A 15,868-nucleotide genomic window follows, 5' to 3' on the forward strand; every position below is an offset into this window, starting at 1 on the left:
TGATTTATTCTCCACAGCCCTTTCCCTTTCCCCTTCCTCCTCCTCCCCTTCCCTCTCCCTCCCCCCCTCCCCCACAGTATGAGGCGGGCGTGTGAGCTGTGGGATAATAAATGATGGATATATATATAATGAGAAAGTCTCTCTCTCTCTCTCTCTCTCTCTCTCTCTCTCTCTCTCTCTCTCTCTCTCTCGGGAGGGGAGTGGAAAGGGGGAGGGGTAGGGGGGTTTCTCTCTTTATCTCTCCCTTTCTCACCCTCTCTCTCTCTCTCTCTCTCTCTCTCTCTCTCTCTCTCTCTCTCTCTTCTCCCCCTCCTCTCCCCCGGGAGGGGGAGGAGAGGGAAAGGGAGAGGTAGGGGGAGAGGGGGAGGGGGAGGGGGAGGGGTAGGGGGAGGGGGGGTGAACTTCCTGATTCAGAGCCAACAAAAATGTGGTCCCCGAACGCCAGACGTGTCAGTGGTACCAACCGGGCGTGGGTGAGTGTGCTCAGTGGGGAGGAGACCACACAGGGGTACCAACCCCGGGTCCTTGCCTCACATGGTATACAAGGCCGGTCAGTGCACCTCCCCTCCTGCTGTGCCACGTCTCCTCCGAGCCGTGGGTTGAGGGGGGTTGGTTCAACCCCCCCCTAACCCCGCTAAACAGTATTCATGTCAAGTAAATACGACATAAATAAGGGGAAGGAGGGAAGAGGGGTGAGAGGGGACTAGGAGCTTTCTACAGAGGAATGAGGGGATGATCGTCCTCCTCCTGTGGTGAGGTTTGGCAACAGCGCATTCCTGGCCCAGGGAGCAAAGCCGGGGCGGGCGGGCGGGCGCGCGCGCGCTGTTGCCCACACACACAACCTTTCCCTCATTTTTTTTTTTTTAACATATTAACAACCTCCCCTCCTCCCCTCTTCCTCTCCCCTCTCTCTCTCTCCTCTCTCCCCCCCCTCTCCCTCATTTACGCCACCAGCCCCCCCCCCTACTTCAGCGTAAAACACTGTACCCTCCCCCTACCCCTCCTTCTCCTTCTCCTCCCTCCTTCCCTCCCTCCCTCCCTCCCTCCCTCCTGGAGGGGCGTATCTACGCCCCCTCCCCTCCCCTCTCCCCCCCGGGGGTTTAAGGTAGACGATAACGGTGGCGAATTGATATTTTGGTAACTGTCGGGGGTCCCCCACCCCATCCCGGGGCCCCCACGGGGCGCGCCCCCCCTCCTCCTACCCCCCCCAACACGGGGAGCGGGAGGGCCAAAAATGGCGTTCAGACGCCGGAGATTTGGGCGTATTTTAGCTCTCTCTCTCTCTCTCTCTCTCTCTCTCTCTCTCTCTTTCTCTCTCTCTCTCTCTCTCTCTCTCTCTCTCTCTCTCTCTCTCTCTTTCTCTCTCTCTCTCTCTCTCTCTCTCTCTCTCTCTCTCTCTCTCTCGGTCACCACCCCCCCCCACACCCCCCACCAGGAAGTGTTCTGTACTCCGCCCGCTGCTGTATTCTGCCTACACCGGGTCCTGTATTTTAGGCTACAGTAAGTTATTAATACAGTAGACCGTCTACATATATATATATATATATATATATATATATATATATATATATATATATATATATATATATATATATATATTCGACCTCGTCTCTATATGTAACGCGTTACAACCTCCATCTTCTGGTGTTGTTACAGGTGTTACAAGCTCTCCAGTGTTGCCTGTTACATCTACGATCTGGTGTTGTTACAACCGCTGGGGTTGTATAGGTGAGACACAGTCGATCTCATGTGTTATGTTACAACCTCGTGTTATCCGTTACAGCTACCATGAAGTCGCTGTGTTACAAACTCACTTCTTGTGCTCAGCCCTCATGTACTTGGTGTGTTACAATCAGTGGTGTTGCTTGTTACAACCTCCGGCCGGTGTTACAATCTCAGGTGTTACCTGTTATAACACCTGATGACGGCTGTTACAACTTTTAGCTGATGTATTGTGTTATAACTCGTGTTACATGTTACAACCTAGTGTTACCTCTTATAACATTTCTTTGTTATTTAATGTCACATCTTAAGTGTACCTTGTTACTTCTGGTGTTACTTATCACAACCTCTAGCGTTACCTGTTACAACCTCACTCAGGTTTTACCCGTCAACCCGGCGTTACTTGTGTTACAACATTTTAGGTGTTCGAACCACTTTCCAGTGTTACCTGTTACCAGTGAGGTGTTACCTATTATATAGTTACCTGTTACAAACTCCCTCTGGTGTTATGTTACCATCTAGGGTGTTGACTGCTTTCAACACGTGTTACAACTTAGGTGTTACCTCTCGTGTTACGTCACTAAAGTTGTTACTAATTCATACCTGCCGTGTTACCTCTTGCGTCACGTCACAAAAGTTGTTACTATTCAAAACCTGTCGTGTTACCTCTTCTGTCACGTCAGAAAAGTTGTTACTAATTCAAAACCTGTCGTGTCACCTCCTGCGTTACGTCACTAAAGTTGTTACTCATTCAAAACCTGTCGTGTTACCTCTCGCGTTACGTCACAAGGGTTGTTACTAATTCAAAACCTATCTCTATGGTTGTGACCCAATGTTATATTCCCAGGCGTTACGTTCGCGCGTGACGCGTGTTACGGTCAGGTGTTGTGACACAGCGTTACATGATGAATAGATCTGGTCACTCACCTCCAGGTCCAGCAGCGTAACAACCATCGTCTGCAAAGAAACAAATTGTCACATTAGACCGACAAACAAACATACGAACAAACAAATAAATTGTAACGTAATTAACAAACACACACACACACACACACACACACATGTGGCAGAAATACAACCTTCTCATACAACACAGGTTGAATGTAACCACTACAACCCCTTAATTACATTATAACCACTACAACCCCTTAATCACTTTAGGTACCACTGCAACTCCTTAATTACTTTAGGCACCACTACAACCCCTTAATTACTTTACAATCACCACAACTCCTTAATTACTTTATAACCACCACAACTCCTTAATTACTTTATAACCACTACAACTCCTTAAATAAATTATAACCACTCTCAACTCCTTAATTACTTTAAAACCCCTACAACCACTTAATTACTTTAGGTACCACTGCAACTCCTTAATTACTTTATAACCACCACAACTCCTTAATTACTTTATAACCACTACAAGTCCTTAATTACTTTATAACCACTACAACTTCTTAATTACTTTATAACCACTACAACCCCTTAATCCCTTTAGGTAACACTGCAACTCCTTAATTACTTTATAACCACTACGACTCTTTAATTACTTTATAACCACTACAACTCCTTAATTACTTTATAACCACTACAACTCCTTAATTACTTTATAACCACTACAACTCCTTAATCACTTTATAACCACTACAACTCCTTAATTACTTTATAACCACTACAACTCCTTAATTACTTTATAACCACTACAACTCCTTAATTACTTTATAACCACTACAACCCCTTAATCCCTTTAGGTAACACTGCAACTCCTTAATTACTTTATAACCACTACGACTCTTTAATTACTTTATAACCACCACAACTCTAATTACTTTATAACCACTACAACTCCTTAAATACTTTATAACCACTACAACCCCTTAATTACTTTAGGTACCACTGCAACTCCTTAATTACTTTATAACCACTACGACTCTTTAATTACTTTATAACCACTACAACTCCTTAATTACTTTATAACCACTACAACTCCTTAATTACTTTATAACCACTACAACTCCTTAATCACTTTATAACCACTACAACTCCTTAATTACTTTAGGCACCACTGCAACTCCTTAATTACATTATAACCTCTACAACTCCTTAATCACTTTATAACCACTACAACTCCTTAATCACTTCAAGTAAAGTCATTCTCGCGGGAGTGTGAGCGAGAAAATGCTATACCAAGAGGTTGAAAATGAGAGGAATTCGCCCCTCCCCCGAGGGTCGGGGTCCCCCGTGCGAATTTAGTGAAGTCACCCGTGGAAAATGGCGGCCGGGCCGGCTCGCTTTCTCTGACGACTCGGTCGGCCATGTTCTTACTGGGTGTGTGTGTGTGTGTGTGTGTTCACCAGCCAGCGACCGACCTACCCAGCGACCGACCCAGACAGCGACCGATCCACCCAGCGACCGAACCCCCCCCCATAACACGATGACGTTTCCTCCCCCCTCTCTCTCTCTCTCTCTCTCTCTCTCTTTCCTTCCTCTTCCTCCCCACCTCGTAACACAAGGAGGCCATCATAAGCTCCCCAACACACCCCTCTCTTCCTCCCTCCTCCCCAACACCGGCCACCAACCTCCCCCAAAATACGGAGGGAGATGGAAACACGCGAGGGTTGCCTAACGGTCATTTCTTGCCTAATTATTTTCGGATTATTTTCGCCATGGCCGCCTCGCTCTTGTTACATTTCCAAAGGTAATTATTCTCCCACATAATTTATTATCAATGGCAGATAATGCTAATGACAACAAGGCATGATTTATAACACGACCACATAATCTCCACAAACGACCCGTTGATGGCGATCTCAATTGCCAAAAATTACCTTTAATCTTAATTATTATTTTTTTTTATTAATTACAATTAACGAGGGTGGGGGAGGGGGAACCAGATGACCAATCTATACTTGAGGAATAAATGAAGATGATTAACACCGACCCAATCCGTAATGTCGGTGCAGTTGTGAAATATAACCACGTAACAACCCAGTCAATTACATTACAATACATTACATTAAATTACATTACATTATACCAATCTCTAATCATTTAATCCACTGTAAGATTATAGAGATAAGGACAAAAAGATGATTAACCCAATCAATACATAGCATATGTATACATAAATGTGATCAGAATATACATAAATAAATAAATAATATATATATATATATATATATATATATATACTGGTGTTGACACGTGACGGGCCATATGTGGCACGGACCATACCACGTGATGATAACACGTAGTTACAATATAGCTGACCACCCCAGGCCATGCGATGAACCACGTGGCACGTGACGACACGTAACGCGTGGTGCTTCTTGAAACGCACCACACCACGTGACGACACGTAACACGTGGCGCTTCAAGAAACGAACCACCACGTGACGACACGTAACACGTGGCGCACCTTGAGACGCACCACACCACGTGACGACACGTAACACGTGGCGCTTCTGGAGACGAACCACTACGTGACACATAAGACGTGGCGCACCTTGAAACGAACCACCACGTGACACGTAACACGAGGCGCTTCTTGAGACGCACCACACCACGTGACGACACGTAACACGTGACGCACCTTGAGACAGACATCGCATGACGACACGTAACACGAGGCGCTTCTTGAGACGGACCACACCACGTGACGACACGTAACACGTGACAAACCTTGAAACAGACATCCCATGCGGATCTACATCACGTGTTACGGGATCTATATCACGTGTTACATCTCGAAACAGTACCACGTGGTTGCCTTAAAGGTTCACACAACGTGGTGAACTGCGATGGCAAATGCCACGTGCTGGAGCGGACCACATGGCAGAAACCACCAACGTGGTGGACTGCAACAGAGACCACATCACGTGGAAACCATACAGAGACCACACCACGTGGGAGACTCCCGACACGTGGTGTACGTGGACCTATCTCTGATACCCCACGTGGGAGACTCCCGACACGTGGTGTACGTGGACCTATCTCTGATACCCCACGTGGCAGACAACACCACGTGATTGCCCCCTTCCCCCCCAAAACAAAGACCATACCACGTGGTTGCTTTATACCAACGCGCGGGACCAGACACCCTCCCTATATCCCCCCCCCAACCCCACCCATCTGGGGGGGGGGGAGAAAAAAAGGACCATTTCACGTGAGACCAAAACACGTGGTAAAACCACCATACGAACGGCACACCACGTGGTTACACCACGTGTTCTCCCCATGCACAAACCACACCACGCGGTACAGTATCACGTCACGTAGTTAGACAGCAACAACATACCACGTGGTTGGACGACAACAAACCACGTGGTTGGACAGTGACACCAAACTGTTTCGAGGCTGGACAAACCACACCACGTGGTCGGGGAACAACACAAACCACACCACGTGGTCGGGGAACAACACAAACCACACCACGTGGTCGGAGAATAACGCAAACCACACCACGTGGTCGGAGAACAACACAAACTACACCACGTGGTCGGGGAACAACACAAACCACACCACGTGGTCGGAGAATAACGCAAACCACACCACGTGGTCGGAGAACAACACAAACCACACCACGTGGCCGGAGAACAACACAAACCACACCACGTGGTGGGCAGTATGACCACGCCACGTGGTGGCTCGTCAAAGCACACCACACCACGTGCTCAGACGACACCACAGGGTATAACACGTGGTCGATCGACCAAGCACGCCACAGACCACGACAAGATGGCCGCCCCATGTCAATTCGACCCCCAGCAAGAGCCATGTATGGTACAGTGGAAAACCCACATTCCTGTAATCCTGCTGTACCTGTAAGACTATGTATCATGCCTCCTGTATCACGTCCTGTAAGACTATGTATCATGCCTCCTGTATCACGTCCTGTAAGACTATGTATCACGCCTCCTGTATCACTGTAAGACTATGTATCATGCCTCCTGTATCACGTCCTGTAAGACTATGTATCATGCCTCCTGTATCACGTCCTGTAAGACTATGTATCATGCCTCCTGTATCACGTCCTGTAAGACTATGTATCACGCCTCCTGTATCACGTCCTGTAAGACTATGTATCATGCCTCCTGTATCATGTCCTGTAAGACTATGTATCATGCCTCCTGTATCACGTCCTGTAAGACTATGTACCACGCCTCCTGTATCACTGTAAGACTATGTATCACGCCTCCTGTATCACTGTAAGACTATGTATCACGTCTCCTGTATCACTGTAAGACTATGTATCATGCCTCCTGTATCACATCCTGTAAGACTATGTATCATGCCTCCTGTATCACGTCCTGTAAGACTATGTATCACGCCTCCTGTATCACGTCCTGTAAGACTATGTATCATGCCTCCTGTATCACGTCCTGTAAGACTATGTATCACGCCTCCTGTATCACGTCCTGTAAGACTATGTATCACGCCTCCTGTATCACTGTAAGACTATGTATCATGCCTCCTGTATCACGTCCTGTAAGACTATGTATCATGTCCTGTAAGACTATGTATCACGTCTCCTGTATCACTGTAAGACTATGTATCATGCCTCCTGTATCACGTCCTGTAAGACTATGTATCATGCCTCCTGTATCACGTCCTGTAAGACTATGTATCACGTCTCCTGTATCACTGTAAGACTATGTATCATGCCTCCTGTATCATGTCCTGTAAGACTATGTATCACGTCTCCTGTATCACTGTAAGACTATGTATCATGCCTCCTGTATCATGTCCTGTAAGACTATGTATCATGCCTCCTGTATCACTGTAAGACTATGTATCATGCCTCCTGTATCACGTCCTGTAAGACTATGTATCACGTCTCCTGTATCACTGTAAGACTATGTATCACGTCTCCTGTATCACTGTAAGACTATGTATCATGCCTCCTGTATCACGTCCTGTAAGACTATGAATCATGCCTCCTGTATCACGTCCTGTAAGACTATGTATCATGCCTCCTGTATCATGTCCTGTAAGACTATGTATCATGCCTCCTGTATCACGTCCTGTAAGACTATGTATTATGCCTCCTGTATCACGTCCTGTAAGACTATGTATCATGCCTCCTGTATCATGTCCTGTAAGACTATGTATCATGCCTCCTGTATCACGTCCTGTAAGACTATGTATCATGCCTCCTGTATCATGTCCTGTAAGACTATGTATCATGCCTCCCGTATCATGTCCTGTAAGACTATGTATCATGCCTCCTGTATCATGTCCTGTAAGACTATGTATCATGCCTCCTGTATCATGTCCTGTAAGACTATGTATCATGCCTCCTGTATCACGTCCTGTAAGACTATGTATCATGCCTCCTGTATCATGTCCTGTAAGACTATGTATCATGCCTCCTGTATCACCTCCTGTATCATATGTGTAGCCGTAAACGGATACATATGGCGCCGCCAACTCGACTCTTTGAACACATACGTCACCGTAACAGAAAACGGTTCGCCGGTAAAACACAACAACCCCCCTCCACCCCAACCCCTACCCCCAAGGAAGGAAAACGGGATGCGGGTTGAGCACATGATCAGCGAAGGGGGGGGAGGGGGGAGGGTGGTTACACGTCCTACATTGTTTAAATGGCACAAAAAGACGAAGGAGGGGGGGAGGGACAGTGAGGGAGGGGAGGGGGAAGGTTAAGACAGAGAGGGGGAGGTTAAAATAGTTGAAGGAGGGGAGGGAGGGAGGGAGGGAGGGAGGAGAGGGGAGAAAACAGCAGGCGGGGAGGAGGGAAGGGAGGGAAGAGAGGAGGGAGTGGGTGGATGGGGGGAGGGGGGAGGGGAGAAAACAGCAGGAGAGGGAGGGAGTGGGTGGATGGGGGAGGGGGGAGGGGAGAAAACAGCAGGAGGGGGAGGGAAGGGAGGGAAGAGAGGAGGGAGTGGGCGGATGGGGGGGAGGGGGGAGGATACATTTGAATCGAATGAATGGAGAGAATGAGCATGGGTGAGCACGTCTCCCGGGGGAGGGGGGGCGGGGAGGGGGAGGGGGGGTGATTTAAACCCCCGGGGGTAAGGCCAGAGCACAACCCTGGGGGAGGGGGTGTTAGCGTCTTATCCCCGGCAGCAGTTCCGGCTCACGCAGCGGTGACGGTGGGGGGGGGAGGAGGGAGGGGGGAGGGGAAGGGGAGGAGGGAGGGGGGGAGGGGGAAGGAGGGGGGGGACCCAAGTCCTGGCACCTGATCTGACCTGACACCCCCCCCCCCAGCCGGACGGTGGGGGGGCCCCTCTCCTCCTCCCCCTTCATGGCCCCCCTCCTACCTCAACCCCCCACCCACCCCCACCCCTCCTCCTACTCCCCACGGTGTGGTGAGGTAGAGGGGAGGGGGGGAGAGGAACGACCCCTCTCATCCTCCACTGCCCCACACACACACACACACACACACACACACACACGACGTGGTGATGACTCATGCGTTTATATACAGCATCTTCCGGAAAGCCTTTGACCCTCTCCCACCCAACAGCAATTGTTATAATGATGATGACGATGATGACGATGAGGGGGAAAAGAAGAAGAGAAAGAAAATGATAATGATGGGAGTTGAAGGAAGGAAGGCAGGTGGGTAGATATATATATGTGTGAGAGAGAGAGAGAGAGAGAGAGAGAGAGAGAGAGAGAGAGAGAGAGAGAGAGAGAGAGAGAGAGAGAGAGAGAGAGAGAAATAGACTACTTCAGTGACACTAGAAATCACTCTAAAATAACATAAGAAGAAGAAACACACAAACACACACACACACACACACACACACCAATAAACAATAGGACACACATAAGACCATCATAAGACCATCATGAGACCATCATGAGTCACTGGGACAGGGGAGGGAGGAGAGGTTGGGTGTGTGGGTGTCCCACAGGGGACCCACTTGGGACCATGGCCATTTCTCGTGACCAAACTACCTTCTTGCCCACACCGAGTGAGGGGGGGCACACTGGCCTCCCACACCTGGGATACATGTGTCTTCGGGTGATGCTGATATCCCGGCTGAAGCGACGACCAGCTCCACACACGTACGAGGGGACCAGGGAACGACCTCTTTAAGTACGACGGTATATACGACCCCTGAACACGACGGTATATACGACCCCTTGAACACGACGGTATATACGACCCCTTGAACACGACGGTATATACGACCCTTGAACACGACGGTATACGACCCTTGAACACGACGGTATACGACCCTTGAACACGACGGTATATACGAACCCTTGAACACGACGGTATATACGACCCTTGAACACGACGGTATACGACCCTTTGAACACGACGGTATATACGACCCTGAACACGACTATATACGACCCCTTGAACACGACGGTATATACGACCCTTGAACACGACGGTATACGACCCTTGAACACGACGGTATATACGACCCCTTGAACACGACGGTATATACGACCCCTTGAACACGACGGTATACGACCCTTGAACACGACGGTATATACGACCCCTGAACACGACGGTATATACGACCCCTTGAACACGACGGTATATACGACCCCTGAACACGACGGTATATACGACCCCTTGAACACGACGGTACGACCCCATGAGCACGAAGGTATACGACCCTTGAACACGACGGTATATACGACACTTGAACACGACGGTATATACGACCCTTGAACACGACGGTATATACGACCCCTTGAACACGACGGTACGACCCCATGAGCACGAAGGTATACGACCCTTGAACACGACGGTATATACGACCCTTGAACACGACGGTATATACGACCCCTGAACACGACGGTATATACGACCCTTGAACACGACGGTATATACGACCCCTTGAACACGACGGTATACGACCCTTGAACACGACGGTATATACGACCCTTGAACACGACGGTATATACGACCCCTTGAACACGACGGTATATACGACCATCCTTGAACACGACGGTATACGACCCCTTGAACACGACGGTATATACGACCCTTGAACACGACGGTATATACGACCCCTTGAATACGACGGTATACGACCCTTGAACACGACGGTATATACGACCCTTGAACACGACGGTATACGATCCTTGAACACGACGGTATACGACCCCTTGAACACGACGGTATATACGACCCCTTGAACACGACGGTATACGACCCCTTGAACACGACAGTATACGACCCCTTGAACACGATGGTACGACCCCATAAGCACGAAGGTATACGACCCTTGAACACGTCGGTGCGACCCCTTGAGCACGACGGTACGACCCCTTGAACACGAGAGCACGACGGTACGACCCCTTGAACACGTGAGCACGACGGTACGACCCCTTGAACACGAGAGCACGACGGTACAACCCTTTGAGCACGACGGTATACGACCCCTTGGGTACATGTCAGTACGACCTGCGTCTACACGTCGGTATACGACCCTCGAATACGGTGGGCAGGCGCTTGGTCGTACCCAACTACGTCATCACCGAAACAGCTGTTGGAGGAGGAGAAAACGACCAATTTTCCTCCAAATGTTGTACAACATTTCCCTCCAAAATACTCCCCTACAATAACCAACATTTCCTACAATACCTACAAAATACTCCCCTACAATAACCTACATTTCCTACAATACCTACAAAATACTCCCCTACAATACCTCCAATATACTCCCCTACAATAACCAACATTTCCTACAATACCTCCAAAATACTCCCCCTACAATACCTCCAAAATACTCCCCTACAATACCTCCAAAATACTCCCCCTACAATACCTCCAAAATACTCCCCTACAATACCTCCAAAATACTCCCCTACAATAACCAACATTTCCTACAATACCTACAAAATACTCCCCTACAATACCTCCAAAATACTCACCTACAACACCTCCAAAATACTTCCCTACAATAACCAACAATATTTCCTACAATACCTACAAAATACTCCCCTACAATACCTCCAAAATACTCACCTACAACACCTCCAAAATACTTCCCTACAATAACCAACAATATTTCCTACAATACCTCCAAAATACTCCCCTACAATAACCAACATTTCCTACAATACCTCCAAAATACTCTCCTAAAACATTTCCAACAATACCTCCAAAATACTAACCCTACAATAACCAACATTTCCTACAATACCTCCAAAATACTCACCTACAACATTTCCTACAATACCTCCAAAATACTCCCCATACAATAACCAATAACCTTACCCATTCATCTCTCCAGTTCACAACCCTCATATATACAACCATCTATCTACTCTCCATCTATATAAACCCATCCTCCATCTATCTACACTTGACATCCATACATACACATATATATATATACCAAAAATACATAAAAATACATAAATAACCCAAACTTTCACTTGTATCAAGTCTACTTAATACTTAAGAATACCTTACCTATACCTACAACCTTGAGTCACTTAAACGTGTACAAGTACCACTTATAAAACGCCCCCCCTCCCCCCCCTCCTCCTGACCTGACCTTTATAAATACATTCAAACTTAAATCAATGTATTTACATGATCATACACCCCCCCCCCCCCCGAAGGAGGAAGACGAAGAAGAGGAAGACGAAGAGGAGGAAGACGAAGAAGAGGAAGACGAAGAGGAGGAAGACGAAGAAGAGGAAGACGAAGAGGAGGAAGACGAAGAGGAGGAAGACGAAGAGGAGGAAGACGAAGAAGAGAAAGACGAAGAGGAGGAAGACGAAGAGGAGGAAGACGAAGAGGAGGAAGACGAAGAAGAGGAAGAGAAGAAGAGGAAGACGAAGAAGAGGAAGACGAAGAGGAGGAAGACGAAGAGGAGGAAGACGAAGGAATTCAAGAGATAAAGAAAGATAAGGAGTGGGGAGGGGAGGAGTGGAGTGGGGAGGGGTGGAGTGGGGAGGGGAGGAGTGGAGTGGGGAGGGGTGGAGTGGGGAGGGGAGGGGTGGAGTGGGGAGGGGAGGAGTGGAGTGGGGAGGGGTGGAGTGGGGAGGGGAGGAGTGGAGTGGGGAGGGGTGGAGTGGGGAGGGGGAGGGGTGGAGTGGGGAGGGGAGGAGTGGAGTGGGAGGGGTGGAGTGGGGAGGGGAGGAGTGGAGTGGGGAGGGGTGGAGTGGGGAGGGGAGGAGTGGAGTGGGGAGGGGTGGAGTGGGGAGGGGAGGGGTGGAGTGGGGAGGGGAGGAGTGGAGTGGGGAGGGGTGGAGTGGGGAGGGGAGGAGTGGAGTGGGGAGGGGTGGAGTGGGGAGGGGAGGGGTGGAGTGGGGAGGGGTTGAGGGGGGGGGGGAATTCATAACGGGGCGTTGATAAGGGTGTTGTGGTCTGTTGTGTGGTTAGGTCACCGTGCGAGCTCAAGCGGTCGTACCGCCGTTACTCAAGCGGTCGTACCGCCGTTACTCAAGCGGTCGTACCGCCGTTACTCAAGCGGTCGTACCGTCGTTACTCAAGCGGTCGTACCGCCGTTACTCAAGCGGTCGTACCGCCGTTACTCAAGCGGTCGTACCGCCGCCGTTACTCAAGCGGTCGTACCGCCGTTACTCAAGCGGTCACGTACCGCCGTTACTCAAGCGGTCGTACCGCCGTTACTCAAGCGGTCACGTACCGCCGTTACTCAAGCGGTCGTACCGCCGTTACTCAAGCGGTCACGTACCGCCGTTACTCAAGCGGTCGTACCGCCGTTACTCAAGCGGTCGTACCGCCGTTGCTCAAGCGGTCACGTACCGCCGTTACTCAAGCGGTCGTACCGCCGTTACTCAAGCGGTCGTACCGTCGTTACTCAAGCGGTCGTACCGCCGTTACTCAAGCGGTCGTACCGCCGTTACTCAAGCGGTCGTACCGTCGTTACTCAAGCGGTCGTACCGCCGTTACTCAAGCGGTCGTACCGCCGTTACTCAAGCGGTCGTACCGTCGTTACTCAAGCGGTCGTACCGCCGTTACTCAAGCGGTCGTACCGCCGTTACTCAAGCGGTCGTACCGCCGTTACTCAAGCGGTCGTACCGCCGTTACTCAAGCGGTCGTACCGTCGTTACTCAAGCGGTCACGTACCGTCGTTACTCAAGCGGTCGTACCGCCGTTACTCAAGCGGTCGTACCTCCGTTACTCAAGCGGTCGTACCACCGTTGCTCAAGCGGTCGTACCGCCGTTACTCAAGCGGTCGTACCGCCGTTACTCAAGCGGTCGTACCGCCGTTACTCAAGCGGTCGTACCGCCGTTACTCAAGCGGTCGTACCGCCGTTACTCAAGCGGTCGTACCGCCGCCGTTACTCAAGCGGTCGTACCGCCGTTACTCAAGCGGTCACGTACCGCCGTTACTCAAGCGGTCACGTACCGCCGTTACTCAAGCGGTCGTACCGCCGTTACTCAAGCGGTCGTACCGCCGTTACTCAAGCGGTCGTACCGCCGTTACTCAAGCGGTCGTACCGCCGTTACTCAAGCGGTCGTACCGTCGTTACTCAAGCGGTCACGTACCGTCGTTACTCAAGCGGTCACGTACCGCCGTTACTCAAGCGGTCGTACCGCCGTTACTCAAGCGGTCGTACCGCCGTTACTCAAGCGGTCGTACCGCCGTTACTCAAGCGGTCGTACCGCCGTTACTCAAGCGGTCGTACCGCCGCCGTTACTCAAGCGGTCGTACCGCCGTTACTCAAGCGGTCACGTACCGCCGTTACTCAAGCGGTCACGTACCGCCGTTACTCAAGCGGTCGTACCGCCGTTACTCAAGCGGTCGTACCGCCGTTACTCAAGCGGTCGTACCGCCGTTACTCAAGCGGTCGTACCGTCGTTACTCAAGCGGTCGTACCGTCATTCACGAACCTCATAACCCCTTACTACAACACACAACCTCAAACTTGAGATCGCCATACAACACAGCCACCATTTTAAAACCTTATGTAAATATCAAATAAATAAATTAATAAATAAATAAATAAATAAATAAATAAAATTCAGAGCCATTTTGCCACCAATCTACTCCAACGCTATCGCAGCGCCGCTAAAGTCAACCATATATACGTTCTCTCATCAAATATCTGGCCAAATATCAAGCGGTTAGAGGAATATTCAGTGAATACTTGAACAGCTGAATATCCATAGCTATTAAAAGGCCAGGGAGGGCTGGATGGTGGATCACGTGATCATATTATCTGTGTTTCCCTGGCGACGATGAATGTGATTGGTCTAGCCCTTGCCCACGTCCGGAACCATCGTCGTGGCCGCGGCCGTCGCCATAGCTACCAGCGCCCTGATTTCTTTCACTGCCCGTAATTGGCATAAATCAGATGCATTTACTTGATATATGTAACAGTGATGTGAAAAAGGAATATGGGAAACTTTTACAGTATTTTCGGGAAGGGAGGAATTCCCAAAGTCGGTGCAGGGGTCCGGACACGCCACTGACGTGGCCAAACATCTGTAGCTTCCCGCCAAACACTTGTTGCTTCCCGCCGTCCCGACGCTCCGGTCGACTCCGACCACGGCTTAATCTCCAGGCCGAAAAACACACCCATCTCACGCAGCCAGTCGAACGAGGGAAGTTATAAAAGCTGAACTTCAATTTAACACAAGTGTTACCTAACCTAACTTGTCGCAATAAGTTGTACATCCGGGGTAAAAATATAAATTAGAGGATATGCTAATACCTAGATACCGGGGCAGAGACCGTAGCCAGCGCCGGCGCACGAACATGCCGCCATGTCTACCTCGCAGACACACACACACACACACGCGTACTGTATGTATATATATATATATATATTACTGTTGTTGTCCCTCATGGCCGTAAATTGGCAGGTCTTTCAACCCGAGCACACGACACAATGTGGCAATACATTCCATTCATCCTTAGAGTAAGCTTGGACGTATAATATATAATAATCTTATAATAATAATAATATATATTAAAACGAAAAAAAAATAATACTTAAGGGGGTAGAATATTCTTCCCATTTCTCTAGCGATATTCCTTCCCATCTACACCCAAAAACCGCCTTGTGTAGTAGTAGTAGTAGTAGTAGTGTTAAGTAGTAGTGTAAGTAGTGTTAAGTAGCAACTGGGGATATAGAAAACTGGAATAATATATCGACACCACCACCACCCCAAAAGCCATTTCTAAAAACGCATTCTAAAATAAAAAAAATCGTAAACTGATAATGA

The 15,868-nt window shown here is 49.2% G+C and overlaps 1 long non-coding RNA gene across 2 annotated transcripts in view; it reads right to left on the reverse strand.

Annotated features, from left to right (window-relative positions):
- Positions 1–15,868, reverse strand: part of LOC139757509 (uncharacterized) — a 270,656-nt gene that overhangs the window by 33,095 nt on the left and 221,693 nt on the right. Inside the window, exon 6 of one of the 2 annotated variants that reach the window (XR_011714646.1) lies at positions 2,650–2,679. This is a non-coding gene — a long non-coding RNA (uncharacterized lncRNA). Of the gene's footprint in view, positions 1–1,116; positions 2,680–15,868 lie in introns of those variants that run through there. The other variant, XR_011714645.1, reaches the window with a different exon arrangement.

The sequence above is a fragment of the Panulirus ornatus genome, chromosome 27 (genome assembly GCF_036320965.1).
Source record: "Panulirus ornatus isolate Po-2019 chromosome 27, ASM3632096v1, whole genome shotgun sequence".
Classification (NCBI taxonomy): domain Eukaryota; kingdom Metazoa; phylum Arthropoda; class Malacostraca; order Decapoda; family Palinuridae; genus Panulirus; species Panulirus ornatus.